Source organism: Oncorhynchus mykiss, chromosome 16 (assembly GCF_013265735.2).
Source record: "Oncorhynchus mykiss isolate Arlee chromosome 16, USDA_OmykA_1.1, whole genome shotgun sequence".
Classification (NCBI taxonomy): Eukaryota; Metazoa; Chordata; class Actinopteri; order Salmoniformes; family Salmonidae; genus Oncorhynchus; species Oncorhynchus mykiss.
This window is the reverse complement of record NC_048580.1, coordinates 505,265-526,617: the sequence shown is the minus strand read 5'-3', so window position 1 is coordinate 526,617 and position 21,353 is coordinate 505,265. Positions and strand designations below refer to the sequence as shown.

Here is a 21,353-nt window from a genome sequence, read left to right as displayed (position 1 = left end):
AGGAGAGAGGAGAGATACAGACCAGAGGAGAAGGGGAGGAAAGGAGAGAAGAGAGGTGGGACACTGACCAGAGGAGGAGAGGAAACAGGAGGGACACTGACCAGAGGAGGAGAGGAGAGAGGAGGGACACTGACGATAGGAGGAGGGGAGAGAGGAGAGAAGAGAGGAGGGACACTGACCAGAAGAGGAGGGGAGGAAAGGAGAGAAGAGAGGAGTGACACTGATCGGAGGAGAATGGGAGGAAAGGAGAGGAGGAGAGGAGGGACACTGACCAGAGGAGGAGAGGAGAGAGGAGGAACACTGACCAGAGGAAGACAGGAGAGAGGAGGGACACTGACCAGAGGAGGAGGGGAGGAAAGGATAGAAGAGAGGAGGTACACTGAGCAGAGGAGGAGACGAGAGATGAGGGACACTGACCAGAGGAGGAGAGAAGAGAGGAGGGACACTGACCAGAGGATGAGAGGAGAGAGGAGGGACACTGACCAGAGGAGGAGAGGAGAGAAGAGAGACACTGACCAGAGGAGGAGAGGACAGAGTAGGGACACTGACCAGAGGAGGAAGAGGAGAGAGGAGGGACACTGACCAGAGGAGGAGAGGAGAGAGTCGGGACACTGACCAGAGGAGGAGGGGAAGACAGGAGAAGAGAGAGGAGGGACACTGACCAGAGGAGGAGAGGACAGAGTAGGGACACTGACCAGAGGATGATTTGAGAGAGGAGGGACACTGACCAGAGGAGGAGAGGAGTGACACTGACCATAGGAGAGAGGAGGGACACAGACTAAAGGAGGAGAGAGAGGAGAGACACTGACCAGAGGAGGAGAGGAGAGAGGAGGGACACTGACCAGAGGAGGAGGGGAGAGAGGAGGGACACTGACCAAAGGAAGAGAGGAGAGAGTATGGACACTGACCAGAGGAGGAGAGGAGAGAGGAGGAACACTGACCAGAGGAGGAGGAGAGGAGAGAGGAGGGAGGGACACTGACCAGAGGAGGAGAGGAGAGAGGAGGGTCACTGGCCAGAGGAGGAGAGGAGAGAGGAGGGACACTGACCGGAGGTGGACAAGAGAGAGGAAGGACACTGACCAGAGGAGGAGAGAAGAGAGGAGGAACACTGACCAGAGGAGAAGAGGAGAGAGGAGGGACACTGACCAGAGGAGGATAGGAGAGAGGAGAGACACAGACCAGAGGAGAAGGGGAGGAAAGGAGAGAAGAGAGGTGGGACACTGATCAGAGGAGGAGAGGAAACAGGAGGGACACTGACCAGAGGAGGAGAGGAGAGAGGAGGAACACTGACCAGAGGAAGAGGAGAGGAGAGAGGAGGGAGGGACACTGACCAGAGAAGGAGAGGAGAGAGGAGGGTCACTGACCAGAGGAGGAGGGGAAGACAGGAGAGGAGAGAGGAGGGACACTGACCAGAGGAGGAGAGGAGAGAGGAGGGACACTGAGCAGAGGAGGATTTGAGAGAGGAGGGAGACTGACCAGAGGAGGATAGGAGAGAGGAGGGACACTGACCAGAGGAGGAGCGGTAAGAGGAGGAACACTGACCAGAGGAGGAGGGGAAGACAGGAGAGGAGAGAGGAGGGACACTGACCAGAGGAGGAGAGGAGAGAGGAGGGACACTGAGCAGAGGAGGATTTGAGAGAGGAGGGAGACTGACCAGAGGAGGATAGGAGAGAGGAGGGACACAGACCAGAGGAGAAGGGGAGGAAAGGAGAGAAGAGAGGAGGGACAATGACCAGAGGAGGAGAGAAGAGAGGAGGGACACTGACCAGAGGAGGAGAGAAGAGAGGAGGGACACTGACCAGAGGAGGAGAGGAGAGAGTAGGGACACTGACCAGAAGAGGAGAGGAGAGAGGAGGGACACAGACCAGAGGAGGAAAGAAGAGAGGAGGGACACTGACCAGAGGAGGAGAGGAGAGAGGAGGGACACTGACCAGAGGAGGAGAGGAGAGAGGAGGGAAACTGACCAGAAGAGGAGAGGAGAGAGGAGGGACACAGACCAGAGGAGGAGAGAAGAGAGGAGGGACACTGACCAAAGGAGGAGAGGACAGAGTAGCGACACTGACCAGAGGAGGAGAGGAGAGAGGAGGGAAACTGACCAGAGGAGTAGAGGAGAGAGGAGGGACACTGACCATAGAAGAGAGGAGGGACACATACTAGAGGAGGAGAGAGAGGAGAGACACTGACCAGCGGAGGAGAGGAGAGAGGAGGGACACTGACCAGAGGAGGAGGGGAGAGAGGCGGGACACTGACTAAAGGAAGAGAGGAGAGAGGAGGGACACTAACCAGAGGAGGAGAGGAGAGAGGAGGAACACTGACCAGAGGAGAAGAGGAGAGAGGAGGGACACTGACCAGAGGAGAAGAGGAGAGAGGGACACTGACCAGAGGAGGAGAGGAGAGAGGAGGGAAACTGACCAGAGGAGGAGAGGAGAGAGGAGGGACACTGACCAGAGGAGGAGAGGAGAGAGTAGGGACACTGACCAGAGGAGTAGAGGAGAGAGGATGGACACTGACCAGAGGAGGAGAGGACAGAGTAGGGACACTGACCAGAGGAGGATAGGAGAGCGGAGGGACACTGACCATAGGAGAGAGGAGGGACACAGACTAGAGGAGGAGAGGAGAGAGGAGGGAGGGACACTGACCAGATGAGGAGAGGAGAGAGGAGGGTCACTGACCAGAGGAGGAGAGGAGAGAGGAGGGACACTGACCAGAGGAGGAGAGGAGAGAGGAGGGACACTGACCAGAGGAGGAGGGAAGAGAGGAGTGACACTGACCAGAGGAGGAGTGGAGAGAGGAGAGACACTGACCAGAGGAGGAGAGGAGAGAGGAGGAGAGGAGAGAGGAGGGACACTGACCAGAGGAGGAGAGGAGGGACACTGACCAGAGGAGTAGAGGAGAGAGTAGGGACACTGACCATAGAAGAGAGGAGAGACACAGACTAGAGGAGGAGAAAGAGGAGGGACACTGACCAGAGGAGGAGAGGAGAGAGGAGGGACACTGATCAGAGGAGGAGGGGAAAGAGGATGGACACTGACCAGAGGAGGAGAGGACAGAGTAGGGACACAGACCAGTGGAGGATTTGAGAGAGGAGGGACACTGACCAGAGGAGGAGAGGAGAGAGGAGGGACACTGACCAGAGGAGGAGGGGAGAGAGGAGGGACACTGACCAAAGGAAGAGAGGAGGGACACTAACCAGAGGATGAGAGGAGAGAGGAGGAACACTGACCAGAGGAGGAGGAGAGGAGATTGGAGGGAGGGACACTGACCAGAGGAGGACAGGAGAGAGGAAGGACACTGACCAGAGGAGAAGGGAAGAGAGGAGGGACACTGACCAGAGGAGGAGAGGAGAGAGGAGGGACACTGACCAGAGGAGGAGAGGAGAGAGGATGGACACTGACCAGAGGAGGATAGGAGAGAGGAGGGACACTGACCATAGGAGAGAGGAGGGACACAGACTAGAGGAGGAGAGGAGAGAGGAGGGAGGGACACTGACCAGATGAGGAGAGGAGAGAGGAGGGTCACTGACCAGAGGAGGAGAGGAGAGAGGAGGGACACTGACCAGAGGAGGAGAGGAGAGACACAGACTAGAGGAGGAGAGAGAGGAGGGACACTGACCAGAGGAGGAGAGGAGAGAGGAGGGACACTGATCAGAGGAGGAGGGGAAAGAGGATGGACACTGACCAGAGGAGGAGAGGACAGAGTAGGGACACAGACCAGTGGAGGATTTGAGAGAGGAGGGACACTGACCAGAGGAGGAGAGGAGAGAGGAGGGACACTGACCAAAGGAAGAGAGGAGGGACACTAACCAGAGGATGAGAGGAGAGAGGAGGAACACTGACCAGAGGAGGAGGAGAGGAGATTGGAGGGAGGGACACTGACCAGAGGAGGACAGGAGAGAGGAAGGACACTGACCAGAGGAGAAGGGAAGAGAGGAGGGACACTGACCAGAGGAGGAGAGGAGAGAGGAGGGACACTGACCAGAGGAGGAGAGGAGAGAGGATGGACACTGACCAGAGGAGGAGAGGAGAGAGGAGGGACACTTACCATAGGAGAGAGGAGGGACACAGACCACAGGAGGAGAGAGAGGAGGGACACTGACCAGAGGAGGAGAGGAGAGAGGAGGGACACTGATCAGAGGAGGAGGGGAGAGAGGATGGACACTGACCAGAGGAGGAGAGGACAGAGTAGGGACACTGACCAGTGGAGGATTTGAGAAAGGAGGGACACTGACCAGAGGAGGAGAGGAGAGAGGAGGGACACTGACCATAGGAGAGAGGAGGGACACAGACCAGAGGAGGAGAGAGAGGAGGGACACTGACCAGAGGAGGAGAGGAGAGAGGAGGGACACTGACCAGAGGAGGAGAGGAGAGAGGAGGGTCACTGACCCGGGGAGGAGAGGAGAGAGGAGGCACACTAACCAGAGGAGGAGAGGAGAGAGGAGGAACACTGACCAGAGGAGGATGGGAGGAAAGGGGAGGAGAGAGGAGGGAGGGACACTGACCAGAGGAGGAGAGGAGAGAGGAGAGTCACTGACCAGAGGAGGAGAGGAGAGAGGAGGGACACTGACCAGAGGAGGAGCGGAGAGAGGAGGAACACTGACCAGAGGAGAAGAGGAGAGAGGAGGGAAACTGACCATAGGAGATAGGAGGGACACAGACTAGAGGAGGAGAGAGAGGAGAGACACTGACCAGAGGAGGAGAGGAGAGAGGAGGGACACTGACCAGAGGAGGAGAGGAGAGAGGAGGGACACTGTCCAGAGGAGGAGAGGAGAGAGGAGGAACACTGACCAGAGGAGAAGAGGAGAGAGGAGGGACACTGACCAGAGGAGAAGAGGAGAGGGGAGGGACATTGACAAGAGGAGGAGAGGAGAGAGGAGGAACACTGACCAGTGGTGGAGGGGAAGACAGGAGAGGAGAGGGGAGGGACACTGACCAGAGTAGGAGAGGAGAGAGGAGGAACACTGACCAGCGGAGGACAGGAGAGAGGAGGGACACTGACCAGAGGAGGAGAGAAGAGAGGAGGGACACTGACCAGAGGAGGAGTGGAGAGAGGAGAGACACTGACCAGAGGAGGAGAGGAGGGACACAGACCAGAGGAGGAGAGGAGGGACACTGACCAGAGGAGGAGAGGAGAGAGGAGGGACACTGACCAGAGGAGGAGGGGAGAGAGGAGGGACACTGACCCGGGGAGGAGAGGAGAGAGGAGGGACACTGACCAGAGGAGGAGAGGAGAGAGGAGGGACACTGACCAGAGGAGGAGAGGAGAGAGGAGGGACACAGACCAGAGAAGGGGAGAGAGGAGGGACACTGACCAGAGGAGGAGAGGAGAGAGGAGGGACACTGACCAGAGGAGGAGGGACACTGACCAGAGGAGGAGAGGAGAGAGGAGGGACACTGACCAGAGGAGGAGAGGAGAGAGGAGGGACACTAACCAGAGGAGGAGAGGAGAGAGGAGGAACACTGACCAGAGGAGGAGGGGAGGAGAGGAGAGGAGAGAGAGGGACACTGACCAGAGGAGGAGAGGAGAGAGGAGGGACACTGACCATAGGAGAGAGGAGGGACACAGACCACAGGAGGAGAGAGAGGAGGGACACTGACCAGAGGAGGAGAGGAGAGAGGAGGGACACTGATCAGAGGAGGAGGGGACAGAGTAGGGACACTGACCAGTGGAGGATTTGAGAAAGGAGGGACACTGACCAGAGGAGGAGAGGAGAGAGGAGGGACACTGACCATAGGAGAGAGGAGGGACACAGACCAGAGGAGGAGAGAGAGGAGGGACACTGACCAGAGGAGGAGAGGAGAGAGGAGGGACACTGACCAGAGGAGGAGAGGCGATAGGAGGGTCACTGACCCGGGGAGGAGAGGAGAGAGGAGGCACACTAACCAGAGGAGGAGAGGAGAGAGGAGGAACACTGACCAGAGGAGGATGGGAGGAAAGGGGAGGAGAGAGGAGGGAGGGACACTGACCAGAGGAGGAGAGGAGAGAGGAGAGTCACTGACCAGAGGAGGAGAGGAGAGAGGAGGGACACTGACCAGAGGAGGAGCGGAGAGAGGAGGAACACTGACCAGAGGAGAAGAGGAGAGAGGAGGGAAACTGACCATAGGAGATAGGAGGGACACAGACTAGAGGAGGAGAGAGAGGAGAGACACTGACCAGAGGAGGAGAGGAGAGAGGAGGGACACTGACCAGAGGAGGAGAGGAGAGAGGAGGGACACTGTCCAGAGGAGGAGAGGAGAGAGGAGGAACACTGACCAGAGGAGAAGAGGAGAGAGGAGGGACACTGACCAGAGGAGAAGAGGAGAGGGGAGGGACATTGACAAGAGGAGGAGAGGAGAGAGGAGGAACACTGACCAGTGGTGGAGGGGACGACAGGAGAGGTGAGGGGAGGGACACTGACCAGAGTAGGAGAGGAGAGAGGAGGAACACTGACCAGCGGAGGACAGGAGAGAGGAGGGACACTGACCAGAGGAGGAGAGAAGAGAGGAGGGACACTGACCAGAGGAGGAGTGGAGAGAGGAGTGACACTGACCAGAGGAGGAGAGGAGGGACACAGACCAGAGGAGGAGAGGAGGGACACTGACCAGAGGAGGAGAGGAGAGAGGAGGGACACTGACCAGAGGAGGAGGGGAGAGAGGAGGGACACTGACCCGGGGAGGAGAGGAGAGAGGAGGGACACTGACCAGAGGAGGAGAGGAGAGAGGAGGGACACTGACCAGAGGAGGAGAGGAGAGAGGAGGGACACAGACCAGAGAAGGGGAGAGAGGAGGGACACTGACCAGAGGAGGAGAGGAGAGAGGAGGGACACTGACCAGAGGAGGAGGGACACTGACCAGAGGAGGAGAGGAGAGAGGAGGGACACTGACCAGAGGAGGAGAGGAGAGAGGAGGGACACTAACCAGAGGAGGAGAGGAGAGAGGAGGAACACTGACCAGAGGAGGAGGGGAGGAGAGGAGAGGAGAGAGAGGGACACTGACCAGAGGAGGAGAGGAGAGAGGAGGGACACTGACCAGAGGAGGAGATGAGAGACACTGACCAGAGGAGAAGAGGATAGAGGAGGGACACTGACCAGAGGAGGAGAGAAGAGAGGAGGGACACTTACCAGAGGAGGAGAGAAGAGAGGAGGGACACAGACCAAACTAGCTATCTCTAAGCTCTGTCACGACTCTTGTTTGAACACAGTTATTTATTGTAGTTGTCTTATCTACTGTAGACCAGGGCCCTGTGCCAAACTTAGCCCTGCTGTCCCAGGGTGAGGGAGGCTCCCACCTAGGGCTGCACACACTAACACAGTCACACTGGCACAGTCACACTGGCACTGACATAGTCACACTGACAGTCACGCTGGCACAGTCACACTGACACAGTGGTATTGTCCTTCAACTTTCTGTCCCTTCATCAAGCTAAATCCAGGCTAGTATCATTAAATAGACAGTAGACCTGGGAACAGAGAATGACCATCAGGATAGAGCCTCCAGCTATATCCTCACCCTCAATCCAAGATGGCATAGCAGTCAGACGTCCTTTGTCCACGTCTTGTCGTGTCGCGTGTATATATATATTTACATCTTTCTTCGCATATCTTTTATATATCTTTTATATATTTTATTTTCCAAAAACTCAACTTCAAAACACTCTCCTGCAACCCGCCTCACCAATTAAAAAAATATATATATATTATTTACCTCAAATCTAAAATCCACAATAGAAGCTAGCCTGAAGCTAACCAGAAGCTAGCCAGGAGCTAACCAGAAGCTAACCAGAAGCTAGCCAGAAGCTAGCCAGGAGCTAACCAGGAGCTAACCAGAAGCTAGCCAGTGTACTGACTAACGTTAGTATTTAGCTAACCACGGTTGATGGTCATCAGCTATCCTTTAGCTCAAAAAGCTATCGCCAGTTTTGTACAAAGCGACTCAGACCAGAATATAACGGACCTATTTTTCGCTCAATATCCCCAGATTTCAACCGAATGCTCTGAACATTTACACCTGGATCTCGCAGCTAGCTAGCTGCTATCCGTGTGACTATTGGCTTACGTCGGTCCCGGAGCAAACTTCAATTATTCCGGAGCTAGCCAGCAGAAGAGTTCCATCAGTCACTCCTGTTGCTACAATCACCTATCCGGACCCGTGTTACTGCCAACGCGGAACCCCACCGGGCCTTCACAACTGGACTACCGACGCTATCTGCACGAGGGAGTTATCCAGCTGGCTCCTCCGTCGCGACGTTACCTGAACGCCCATCTGGGGCCCGCTAATCGTTAGCTGTCTTATCGACAGCTATCTGAATAGGTCTCTCTGACAATTTTTCTTGGGTCACTATAACTATATCTATTTTGCCAATTGGATTGATCCTCTCTACCACACAGAACCCCACTAATCTACTAACGGAAATGCACGAAGTGGCTAAAAACAGTCTTCCATCCTATGCTAGCTTGCTACCGATGGCCCGGCTAGCTGTCTGAATCTCCGTTACCGCAACCAACCTCCCTACTCACTGGACCCTTACGATCACTTGACTAAGCATGCCTCTCCTTAATGTCAATATGCCTTGTCCATTGCTGTCCTGGTTAGTTTTTATTGGCTTATTTCACTGAAGAGCCTCTAGCCCTGCTCATTATACCTTATCCAACCTTTCAGTTACACCACCCACACATGAGATGACATCACCAGGTTTCAATGATGTTTCTAGAGACAATATCTCTCTCATCATCACTCAATACCTAGGTTTACCTCCACTGTATTCACATCCTACCATACCTTTGTCTGTACATTATACCTTGTAGCTATTCTATCGCTCCCAGAAACCTCCTTTTACTCTCTGTTCCGGACGTTCTAAACAAACAATTCTCATAGCTTTTAGCCGTATCCTTATCCTACTCCTCCTCTGTTCCTCTGGTGATATAGAGGTGAATCCAGGCCCTGCAGTGCCTAGCTCCACTCCTATTCCCGAGGCGCTCTCCTTATCCTACTCCTCCTCTGTTCCTCTGGTGATATAGAGGTGAATCCAGGCCCTGCAGTGCCTAGCTCCACTCCTATTCCCCAGGCGCTCTCTTTTGATGACTTCTGTAACCGTTATAGCCTTGGTTTCATGCATGTTAACATTAGAAGCCTCCTCCCTAAGTTTGTTCTATTCACTGGTTTGGCACACAAATGTACCAGAGCAACACAAAGGAAACACTGAAATGTGTAGTTAGTGAGCTACATTCTACCAAGCTGACGCAGGCAGGCCGTATCGTCCTATAGCTGACGCAGGCAGGCCGTATCGCCCCATAGCTGACGCAGGCAGGCCGTATCGCCCCATAGCTGACGCAGGCAGGCCGTATCGCCCCATAGCTGACGCAGGCAGGCCGTATCGCCCCATAGCTGACGCAGGCAGGCCGTATCGCCCCATAGCTGACGCAGGCAGGCCGTATCGCCCCATAGCTGACGCAGGCAGGCCGTATCGCCCCATAGCTGACGCAGGCAGGCCGTATCGCCCCATAGCTGACGCAGGCAGGCCGTATCGCCCCATAGCTGACGCAGGCAGGCCGTATCGCCCCATAGCTGACGCAGGCAGGCCGTATCGCCCCATAGCTGACGCAGGCAGGCCGTATCGCCCCATAGCTGACGCAGGCAGGCCGTATCGCCCCATAGCTGACGCAGGCAGGCCGTATCGCCCCATAGCTGACGCAGGCAGGCCGTATCGTCCTATAGCTGACGCAGGCAGTCCGTATCGTCCTATTCAATGCCTTCCCTGTTGTGGTGTTCTAATGAACACGATTAGATTTGATTCAACATTTTCTATGTCGATATGAAAGCTTGTATGTTGAATTTCCTGGTCTCACATTGAGATTTGTGGTTGCAAGTATGATTCGCAAATGTGTAATTTAATTTTACAATTCTGTATCATGATGTGTGAAAAATGTAACAACGGTCACGAAGTTATAAATTGACATTTGAATACAGTCAATACGATTTTCAAACAGGCAACTTAATTTGAGGATGAATGCAACTAATTTACAAGGAAGAAGACGGCTGGTCCATCTTCTTCCTTGCAATAAACAATTCCTTTGAAACAAATGTAACATCTAACTACTGCCAGGAGGGTTTGTAGTTGTAAATCCAGGGTTTCAGTTACTTTTAGATCGATATCCGTTACTTTTAGATTACTTTCAGCTACTTTTAGATTACTTTCCCTTAAAGAGGCATTAGAAGAAGACATCAAACACATCTGGTGTGTCGTCATAGTGGTCTCTGATTGGTGTGTCATCATAGTGGTCTCTGATTGGAGTGTCATCATAGTGGTCTCTGATTGGAGTGTCATCATAGTGGTCTCTGATTGTTATGTCATCATAGTGGTCTCTGATTGGAGTGTCGTCATAGTGGTCTCTGATTGGAGTGTCGTCATAGTGGTCTCTGATTGGTGTGTCATCATAGTGGTCTCTGATTGGTGTGTCGTCATAGTGGTCTCTGATTGGTGTGTCATCATAGTGGTCTCTGATTGGTGTGTCGTCATAGTGGTCTCTGATTGGTGTGTCATCATAGTGGTCTCTGATTGGTGTGTCATCATAGTGGTCTCTGATTGGAGTGTCATCATAGTGGTCTCTGATTGGAGTGTCATCATAGTGGTCTCTGATTGTTATGTCATCATAGTGGTCTCTGATTGGAGTGTCGTCATAGTGGTCTCTGATTGGAGTGTCGTCATAGTGGTCTCTGATTGGTGTGTCATCATAGTGGTCTCTGATTGGTGTGTCGTCATAGTGGTCTCTGATTGGTGTGTCATCATAGTGGTCTCTGATTGGTGTGTCGTCATAGTGGTCTCTGATTGGTGTGTCGTCATAGTGGTCTCTGATTGGTGTGTCATCATAGTGGTCTCTGATTGGTGTGTCGTCATAGTGGTATCTGATTGGAGTGTCGTCATAGTGGTCTCTGATTGGAGTGTCATCAAAGTGGTCTCTGATTGTTATGTCATCATAGTGGTCTCTGATTGGAGTGTCATCATAATGTTCTCTGATTGGTATGTCATCATAGTGGTCTCTGATTGGTGTGTCATCATAGTGGTCTCTGATTGGTATGTCATCATAGTGGTCTCTGATTGGTGTGTCATCATAGTGGTCTCTGATTGGTGTGTCATCATAGTGGTCTCTGATTGGTATGTCATCATAGTGGTCTCTGATTGGTGTGTCATCATAGTGGTCTCTGATTGGTGTGTCATCAAAGTGGTCTCTGATTGGTGTGTCATCATAGTGGTCTCTGATTGGAGTGTCATCATAATGTTCTCTGATTGGTATGTCATCATAGTGGTCTCTGATTGGAGTGTCATCATAATGTTCTCTGATTGGTGTGTCATCATAGTGGTCTCTGATTGGTATGTCATCATAGTGGTCTCTGATTGGTGTGTCGTCATAGTGGTCTCTGATTGGAGTGTCATCATAGTGGTCTCTGATTGGTATGTCATCATAGTGGTCTCTGATTGGTGTGTCATCATAGTGGTCTCTGATTGGAGTGTCATCATAGTGGTCTCTGATTGGTGTGTCATCATAGTGGTCTCTGATTGGTATGTCATCATAGTGGTCTCTGATTGGTGTGTCATCATAGTGGTCTCTGATTGGTGTGTCATCAAAGTGGTCTCTGATTGGTGTGTCATCAAAGTGGTCTCTGATTGGAGTGTCATCATAATGTTCTCTGATTGGTATGTCATCATAGTGGTCTCTGATTGGAGTGTCATCATAATGTTCTCTGATTGGTATGTCATCATAATGGTCTCTGATTGGTGTGTCATCATAGTGGTCTCTGATTGGAGTGTCATCATAGTGGTCTCTGATTGGTATGTCATCATAGTGGTCTCTGATTGGAGTGTCATCATAGTGTTCTCTGATTGGTGTGTCATCATAGTGGTCTCTGATTGGAGTGTCATCATAATGTTCTCTGATTGGTGTGTCATCATAGTGGTCTCTGATTGGAGTGTCATCATAATGTTCTCTGATTGGTATGTCATCATAGTAGTCTCTGATTGGAGTGTCATCATAGTGTTCTCTGATTGGTGTGTCATCATAGTGGTCTCTGATTGGAGTGTCATCATAATGTTCTCTGATTGGTATGTCATCATAGTGGTCTCTGATTGGTGTGTCGTCATAGTGGTCTCTGATTGGTGTGTCATCATAGTGGTCTCTGATTGGTGTGTCATCATAGTGGTCTCTGATTGGTGTGTCGTCATAGTGGTCTCTGATTGGTGTGTCATCATAGTGGTCTCTGATTGGTGTGTCATCATAGTGGTCTCTGATTGGTGTGTCATCATAGTGGTCTCTGATTGGTGTGTCATCATAGTGGTCTCTGATTGGTATGTCATCATAGTGGTCTCTGATTGGTGTGTCGTCATAGTGGTCTCTGATTGGTGTGTCATCATAGTGGTCTCTGATTGGAGTGTCATCATAATGTTCTCTGATTGGTATGTCATCATAGTGGTCTCTGATTGGTGTGTCATCATAGTGGTCTCTGATTGGAGTGTCATCATAGTGGTCTCTGATTGGAGTGTCATCATAATGTTCTCTGATTGGTATGTCATCATAGTGGTCTCTGATTGGTGTGTCATCATAGTGGTCTCTGATTGGAGTGTCATCATAGTGGTCTCTGATTGGAGTGTCATCATAATGTTCTCTGATTGGTATGTCATCATAGTTGTCTCTGATTGGTGTGTCGTCATAGTGGTCTCTGATTGGTGTGTCATCATAGTGGTCTCTGATTGGAGTGTCATCATAGTGGTCTCTGATTGGTGTGTCATCATAGTGGTCTCTGATTGGTGTGTCATCATAGTGGTCTCTGATTGGTGTGTCGTCATAGTGGTCTCTGATTGGAGTGTCATCATAGTGGTCTCTGATTGGAGTGTCATCATAATGTTCTCTGATTGGTATGTCATCATAGTGGTCTCTGATTGGTGTGTCATCATAGTGGTCTCTGATTGGAGTGTCATCATAGTGGTCTCTGATTGGAGTGTCATCATAATGTTCTCTGATTGGTATGTCATCATAGTGGTCTCTGATTGGTGTGTCGTCATAGTGGTCTCTGATTGGTGTGTCATCATAGTGGTCTCTGATTGGAGTGTCATCATTGTGGTCTCTGATTGGTGTGTCATCATAGTGGTCTCTGATTGGAGTGTCATCATAGTGGTCTCTGATTGGAGTGTCATCATAATGTTCTCTGATTGGTATGTCATCATAGTGGTCTCTGATTGGTGTGTCGTCATAGTGGTCTCTGATTGGTGTGTCATCATAGTGGTCTCTGATTGGAGTGTCATCATAGTGGTCTCTGATTGGTGTGTCATCATAGCAGTCTCTGATTGGAGTGTCATCATAGTGGTCTCTGATTGGAGTGTCGTCATAGTGGTCTCTGATTGGTGTGTCATCAAAGTGGTCTCTGATTGGTGTGTCATCATAGTGGTCTCTGATTGGAGTGTCATCATAATGTTCTCTGATTGGTATGTCATCATAGTGGTCTCTGATTGGTGTGTCATCATAGTGGTCTCTGATTGGTATGTCATCATAGTGGTCTCTGATTGGTGTGTCATCATAGTGGTCTCTGATTGGTGTGTCATCATAGTGGTCTCTGATTGGTATGTCATCATAGTGGTCTCTGATTGGTGTGTCATCATAGTGGTCTCTGATTGGTGTGTCATCAAAGTGGTCTCTGATTGGTGTGTCATCATAGTGGTCTCTGATTGGAGTGTCATCATAATGTTCTCTGATTGGTATGTCATCATAGTGGTCTCTGATTGGAGTGTCATCATAATGTTCTCTGATTGGTGTGTCATCATAGTGGTCTCTGATTGGTATGTCATCATAGTGGTCTCTGATTGGTGTGTCGTCATAGTGGTCTCTGATTGGAGTGTCATCATAGTGGTCTCTGATTGGAGTGTCATCATAATGTTCTCTGATTGGTATGTCATCATAGTGGTCTCTGATTGGTGTGTCGTCATAGTGGTCTCTGATTGGAGTGTCATCATAGTGGTCTCTGATTGGTATGTCATCATAGTGGTCTCTGATTGGTGTGTCGTCATAGTGGTCTCTGATTGGTATGTCATCATAGTGGTCTCTGATTGGTGTGTCGTCATAGTGGTCTCTGATTGGAGTGTCATCATAGTGGTCTCTGATTGGTATGTCATCATAGTGGTCTCTGATTGGTGTGTCGTCATAGTGGTCTCTGATTGGAGTGTCATCATAGTGGTCTCTGATTGGTGTGTCATCATAGTGGTCTCTGATTGGTGTGTCGTCATAGTGGTCTCTGATTGGAGTGTCATCATAGTGGTCTCTGATTGGTATGTCATCATAGTGGTCTCTGATTGGTGTGTCGTCATAGTGGTCTCTGATTGGAGTGTCATCATAGTGGTCTCTGATTGGTGTGTCATCATAGTGGTCTCTGATTGGTATGTCATCATAGTGGTCTCTGATTGGTGTGTCATCATAGTGGTCTCTGATTGGTGTGTCATCAAAGTGGTCTCTGATTGGTGTGTCATCATAGTGGTCTCTGATTGGAGTGTCATCATAATGTTCTCTGATTGGTATGTCATCATAGTGGTCTCTGATTGGAGTGTCATCATAATGTTCTCTGATTGGTATGTCATCATAGTAGTCTCTGATTGGTGTGTCATCATAGTGTTCTCTGATTGGTGTGTCATCATAGTGGTCTCTGATTGGAGTGTCATCATAATGGTCTCTGATTGGAGTGTCATCATGGTGGTCTCTGATTGGTGTGTCATCATGGTGGTCTCTGATTGGTATGTCATCATAATGGTCTCTGATTGGTGTGTCATCATAGTGGTCTCTGATTGGAGTGTCATCATAGTGGTCTCTGATTGGTATGTCATCATAGTGGTCTCTGATTGGAGTGTCATCATAGTGTTCTCTGATTGGTGTGTCATCATAGTGGTCTCTGATTGGAGTGTCGTCATAGTGGTCTCTGATTGGTGTGTCATCATAATGTTCTCTGATTGGTATGTCATCATAGTGGTCTCTGATTGGTGTGTCATCATAGTGGTCTCTGATTGGAGTGTCATCATAGTGGTCTCTGATTGGAGTGTCATCATAATGTTCTCTGATTGGTATGTCATCATAGTGGTCTCTGATTGGTGTGTCATCATAGTGGTCTCTGATTGGAGTGTCATCATAGTGGTCTCTGATTGGAGTGTCATCATAATGTTCTCTGATTGGTATGTCATCATAGTGGTCTCTGATTGGTGTGTCGTCATAGTGGTCTCTGATTGGTGTGTCATCATAGTGGTCTCTGATTGGAGTGTCATCATAGTGGTCTCTGATTGGTGTGTCATCATAGTGGTCTCTGATTGGTGTGTCATCATAGTGGTCTCTGATTGGTGTGTCGTCATAGTGGTCTCTGATTGGAGTGTCATCATAGTGGTCTCTGATTGGAGTGTCATCATAATGTTCTCTGATTGGTATGTCATCATAGTGGTCTCTGATTGGTGTGTCATCATAGTGGTCTCTGATTGGAGTGTCATCATAGTGGTCTCTGATTGGAGTGTCATCATAATGTTCTCTGATTGGTATGTCATCATAGTGGTCTCTGATTGGTGTGTCGTCATAGTGGTCTCTGATTGGTGTGTCATCATAGTGGTCTCTGATTGGAGTGTCATCATTGTGGTCTCTGATTGGTGTGTCATCATAGTGGTCTCTGATTGGAGTGTCATCATAGTGGTCTCTGATTGGAGTGTCATCATAATGTTCTCTGATTGGTATGTCATCATAGTGGTCTCTGATTGGTGTGTCGTCATAGTGGTCTCTGATTGGTGTGTCATCATAGTGGTCTCTGATTGGAGTGTCATCATAGTGGTCTCTGATTGGTGTGTCATCATAGCAGTCTCTGATTGGAGTGTCATCATAGTGGTCTCTGATTGGAGTGTCGTCATAGTGGTCTCTGATTGGTGTGTCATCAAAGTGGTCTCTGATTGGTGTGTCATCATAGTGGTCTCTGATTGGAGTGTCATCATAATGTTCTCTGATTGGTATGTCATCATAGTGGTCTCTGATTGGTGTGTCATCATAGTGGTCTCTGATTGGTATGTCATCATAGTGGTCTCTGATTGGTGTGTCATCATAGTGGTCTCTGATTGGTGTGTCATCATAGTGGTCTCTGATTGGTATGTCATCATAGTGGTCTCTGATTGGTGTGTCATCATAGTGGTCTCTGATTGGTGTGTCATCAAAGTGGTCTCTGATTGGTGTGTCATCATAGTGGTCTCTGATTGGAGTGTCATCATAATGTTCTCTGATTGGTATGTCATCATAGTGGTCTCTGATTGGAGTGTCATCATAATGTTCTCTGATTGGTGTGTCATCATAGTGGTCTCTGATTGGTATGTCATCATAGTGGTCTCTGATTGGTGTGTCGTCATAGTGGTCTCTGATTGGAGTGTCATCATAGTGGTCTCTGATTGGAGTGTCATCATAATGTTCTCTGATTGGTATGTCATCATAGTGGTCTCTGATTGGTGTGTCGTCATAGTGGTCTCTGATTGGAGTGTCATCATAGTGGTCTCTGATTGGTATGTCATCATAGTGGTCTCTGATTGGTGTGTCGTCATAGTGGTCTCTGATTGGTATGTCATCATAGTGGTCTCTGATTGGTGTGTCGTCATAGTGGTCTCTGATTGGAGTGTCATCATAGTGGTCTCTGATTGGTATGTCATCATAGTGGTCTCTGATTGGTGTGTCGTCATAGTGGTCTCTGATTGGAGTGTCATCATAGTGGTCTCTGATTGGTGTGTCATCATAGTGGTCTCTGATTGGTGTGTCGTCATAGTGGTCTCTGATTGGAGTGTCATCATAGTGGTCTCTGATTGGTATGTCATCATAGTGGTCTCTGATTGGTGTGTCGTCATAGTGGTCTCTGATTGGAGTGTCATCATAGTGGTCTCTGATTGGTGTGTCATCATAGTGGTCTCTGATTGGTATGTCATCATAGTGGTCTCTGATTGGTGTGTCATCATAGTGGTCTCTGATTGGTGTGTCATCAAAGTGGTCTCTGATTGGTGTGTCATCATAGTGGTCTCTGATTGGAGTGTCATCATAATGTTCTCTGATTGGTATGTCATCATAGTGGTCTCTGATTGGAGTGTCATCATAATGTTCTCTGATTGGTATGTCATCATAGTAGTCTCTGATTGGAGTGTCATCATAGTGTTCTCTGATTGGTGTGTCATCATAGTGGTCTCTGATTGGAGTGTCATCATAATGGTCTCTGATTGGAGTGTCATCATGGTGGTCTCTGATTGGTGTGTCATCATGGTGGTCTCTGATTGGTATGTCATCATAATGGTCTCTGATTGGTGTGTCATCATAGTGGTCTCTGATTGGAGTGTCATCATAGTGGTCTCTGATTGGTATGTCATCATAGTGGTCTCTGATTGGAGTGTCATCATAGTGTTCTCTGATTGGTGTGTCATCATAGTGGTCTCTGATTGGAGTGTCATCATAATGTTCTCTGATTGGTGTGTCATCATAGTGGTCTCTGATTGGAGTGTCATCATAATGTTCTCTGATTGGTATGTCATCATAGTAGTCTCTGATTGGAGTGTCATCATAGTGTTCTCTGATTGGTGTGTCATCATAGTGGTCTCTGATTGGAGTGTCATCATAATGTTCTCTGATTGGTATGTCATCATAGTGGTCTCTGATTGGTGTGTCGTCATAGTGGTCTCTGATTGGTGTGTCATCATAGTGGTCTCTGATTGGTGTGTCATCATAGTGGTCTCTGATTGGTGTGTCGTCATAGTGGTCTCTGATTGGTGTGTCATCATAGTGGTCTCTGATTGGTGTGTCATCATAGTGGTCTCTGATTGGTGTGTCATCATAGTGGTCTCTGATTGGTGTGTCATCATAGTGGTCTCTGATTGGTATGTCATCATAGTGGTCTCTGATTGGTGTGTCGTCATAGTGGTCTCTGATTGGTGTGTCATCATAGTGGTCTCTGATTGGAGTGTCATCATAATGTTCTCTGATTGGTATGTCATCATAGTGGTCTCTGATTGGTGTGTCATCATAGTGGTCTCTGATTGGAGTGTCATCATAGTGGTCTCTGATTGGAGTGTCATCATAATGTTCTCTGATTGGTATGTCATCATAGTGGTCTCTGATTGGTGTGTCATCATAGTGGTCTCTGATTGGAGTGTCATCATAGTGGTCTCTGATTGGAGTGTCATCATAATGTTCTCTGATTGGTATGTCATCATAGTGGTCTCTGATTGGTGTGTCGTCATAGTGGTCTCTGATTGGTGTGTCATCATAGTGGTCTCTGATTGGAGTGTCATCATAGTGGTCTCTGATTGGTGTGTCATCATAGTGGTCTCTGATTGGTGTGTCATCATAGTGGTCTCTGATTGGTGTGTCGTCATAGTGGTCTCTGATTGGAGTGTCATCATAGTGGTCTCTGATTGGAGTGTCATCATAATGTTCTCTGATTGGTATGTCATCATAGTGGTCTCTGATTGGTGTGTCATCATAGTGGTCTCTGATTGGAGTGTCATCATAGTGGTCTCTGATTGGAGTGTCATCATAATGTTCTCTGATTGGTATGTCATCATAGTGGTCTCTGATTGGTGTGTCGTCATAGTGGTCTCTGATTGGTGTGTCATCATAGTGGTCTCTGATTGGAGTGTCATCATTGTGGTCTCTGATTGGTGTGTCATCATAGTGGTCTCTGATTGGAGTGTCATCATAGTGGTCTCTGATTGGAGTGTCATCATAATGTTCTCTGATTGGTATGTCATCATAGTGGTCTCTGATTGGTGTGTCGTCATAGTGGTCTCTGATTGGTGTGTCATCATAGTGGTCTCTGATTGGAGTGTCATCATAGTGGTCTCCGATTGGTGTGTCATCATAGCAGTCTCTGATTGGAGTGTCATCATAGTGGTCTCTGATTGGAGTGTCGTCATAGTGGTCTCTGATTGGTGTGTCATCAAAGTGGTCTCTGATTGGTGTGTCATCATAGTGGTCTCTGATTGGAGTGTCGTCATAGTGGTCTCTGATTGGAGTGTCATCATGGTGGTCTCCTACTTGTGTTCAGACTCGCTCATGTGGAACAAACTTAAACTTGCACCTTTTTTCAATGCTGATTTGAATGTAACTGAGTAAACACAGGTGTCATAATGTAATTTTTAACAAACATACTTTCTGAATTAAAAATGAATCCAAGAAGTAATCATCTAGTTTTTAAAAAGTATCTGTAATCTGATTACTATATTTTTCCTGGTAATGTAACTGACTAGAGTTTTTTTGTAATCAGATTACATGCCACATGTAATCGCCTACTCCCCAACCCTGGCAAGCTGTTCCGTTGGTGCACTTTGAAAAGCTAATTTATGAAGGAACAAATATGTAGTTTATACCTCATTACTATTTCTACAACAACATGACAGTAATCTTTAGTATCGTGATTGATTCCCTATCCAAAGCCTCCCATGTAAACAGTCTGCAGAGCTTTCCCAGAGAGAGAGAGAGAGAGAGAGCGAGAGAGAGCGAGAGAGAGAGAATAAAGCCAGTAGTTACCGACAGGCTGGGAGAGAGAGACTACACAATCAAAGGGAACATAACATGGGACATACAAATTAGGATCTGGTTAATAATATTTGAATGAGTTATAGAACACATTGTCCTTTATGGTTGTGAGGTCTGGGGGCCGCCCTCCAAGGAAGAATTCACAAAATGGTACAAACACCAGATTGACACTCTGCATGCAGAATTCTGCTAAAATGTCCTCCGTGTACAACGTAAAACACCAAATAATGTATGCAGAGCAGAATCAGGCCGATACCCGCTAATTATAAAAATCCAGAAAAAAGTTGTTAAATTCTACAACCACTTAAAAGGAAGCGATTCCCAAACCTTCCATAATAAATCCATCCCCTACAGAGAGATTAACATAGACAAGAGTCCCCTAAGCAAGCTGGTCCTGGGGCTCTGTTCACAAACAGACCCCACAGAGCCCCAGGACAGCAACACAATTAGACTCAACCATATCATGAGAAAACAAAAAGATAATTACTTGACACATTGGAAAGAATTAACAAAAAAACTGTGCAAACTAGAATGCTATTTGGCCCTAAACAGAGAGTACACAGTGGCAGAATACCTGACCACTGTGACTGACCCAAAGTTAAGGAAAGCTTTGACTATGTACAGACTCAGTGAGCATAGCCTTGCTATTGAGAAAGGCCACCGTTGGCAGACATGGCTCTCAAGAGAAGACAGGCTACGTGAACACTGCCCACAAAATGAGGTGGAAACTGAGCTGCACTTCCTAATCTCCTGCCCAATGTATGACCATATTAGAGAGACATATTTCCCTCAGATTACACAGATCCACAAAGAATTAGAAAACAAATCCAATTGTGATAAACTCCCATATCTACTGGGTGAAATACCACAGTGTGACGTCACAGCAGCAAGATTTGTGACCTGTTGCCACAAGAAAAGGTCAACCAGTGAAGAACAAACACCATTGTAAATACAACCCATATTTATGTTTATTTATTTTCCCTTTTGTACTTTAACTATTTGCACATCGTTACAACACTGTATATAGACATAATATGACATTTGAAATAAACTCTATAATGTTTACTGTTCCTTTTGTTTATGATCTATTGCACTTGCTTTGGCAATGTAAACATGCTGTATTCTTCCCTATAAAGCTCTTTGAATTGAATTGAAATGAATTTAGAAAGCACAACTACTAACATCTAACTATCTACTAACTACTGTATCTGTTATAAAAAGGGATTGGCAGAGGTTACTGTGTCTCTGTTTCCCTCCCTCCACTTCTCCTTCTCCACATCTCAGGTCAGTCAAAGTCCACATCGTCAAATGATGAAGAACATGGTTGGGGTGAGGGTGGGGGCCTGAGAGCTGTGTGTGACACTGTGATAGCTGTACAACACAGGGTGACTAACTCACTCACACATGCTGACCTAGACATCACCCCCTGGATGTGTCACCTCACAACTCAGACCATCCTCTTCATCATCTTTCAGGCTGACACTTTCTTTACAGGCTTTGTTGTTTTTCTGGCTTTTCTCACTATAATGACTGAAAGTTGGCAGAAGACATTTTGGATTCCTAGGCAGCAGCTGTCAGATCCACAGCAGACAGACCGACAGACCGACAGACCGACAGACAGACAAATCACCCCTGAAGATCATCTCAACCTTCAGCCTCTGACTACCTAGAAACTACATGCCTTTAACTGTCTTTCAGTCCACCTGTCTGGCTCCAATCTGGCACCAGTAATCAAATACACAGGCAGCCGGAAACACCCTCAAAGGGAAGTTAGAGTTAGATTAAAACAGCATTTGATTAAAGTCAAGCCAAAGAC

The 21,353-nt window shown here is 48.5% G+C and overlaps 1 protein-coding gene across 4 annotated transcripts in view; it reads right to left on the bottom strand.

The window, feature by feature from the left end:
* The window catches only part of LOC110517286 (signal-induced proliferation-associated 1-like protein 2), a 317,547-nt gene that overhangs the window by 249,201 nt on the left and 46,993 nt on the right, over positions 1-21,353 (bottom strand). The gene's annotated exons all lie outside the window — the stretch shown is intronic.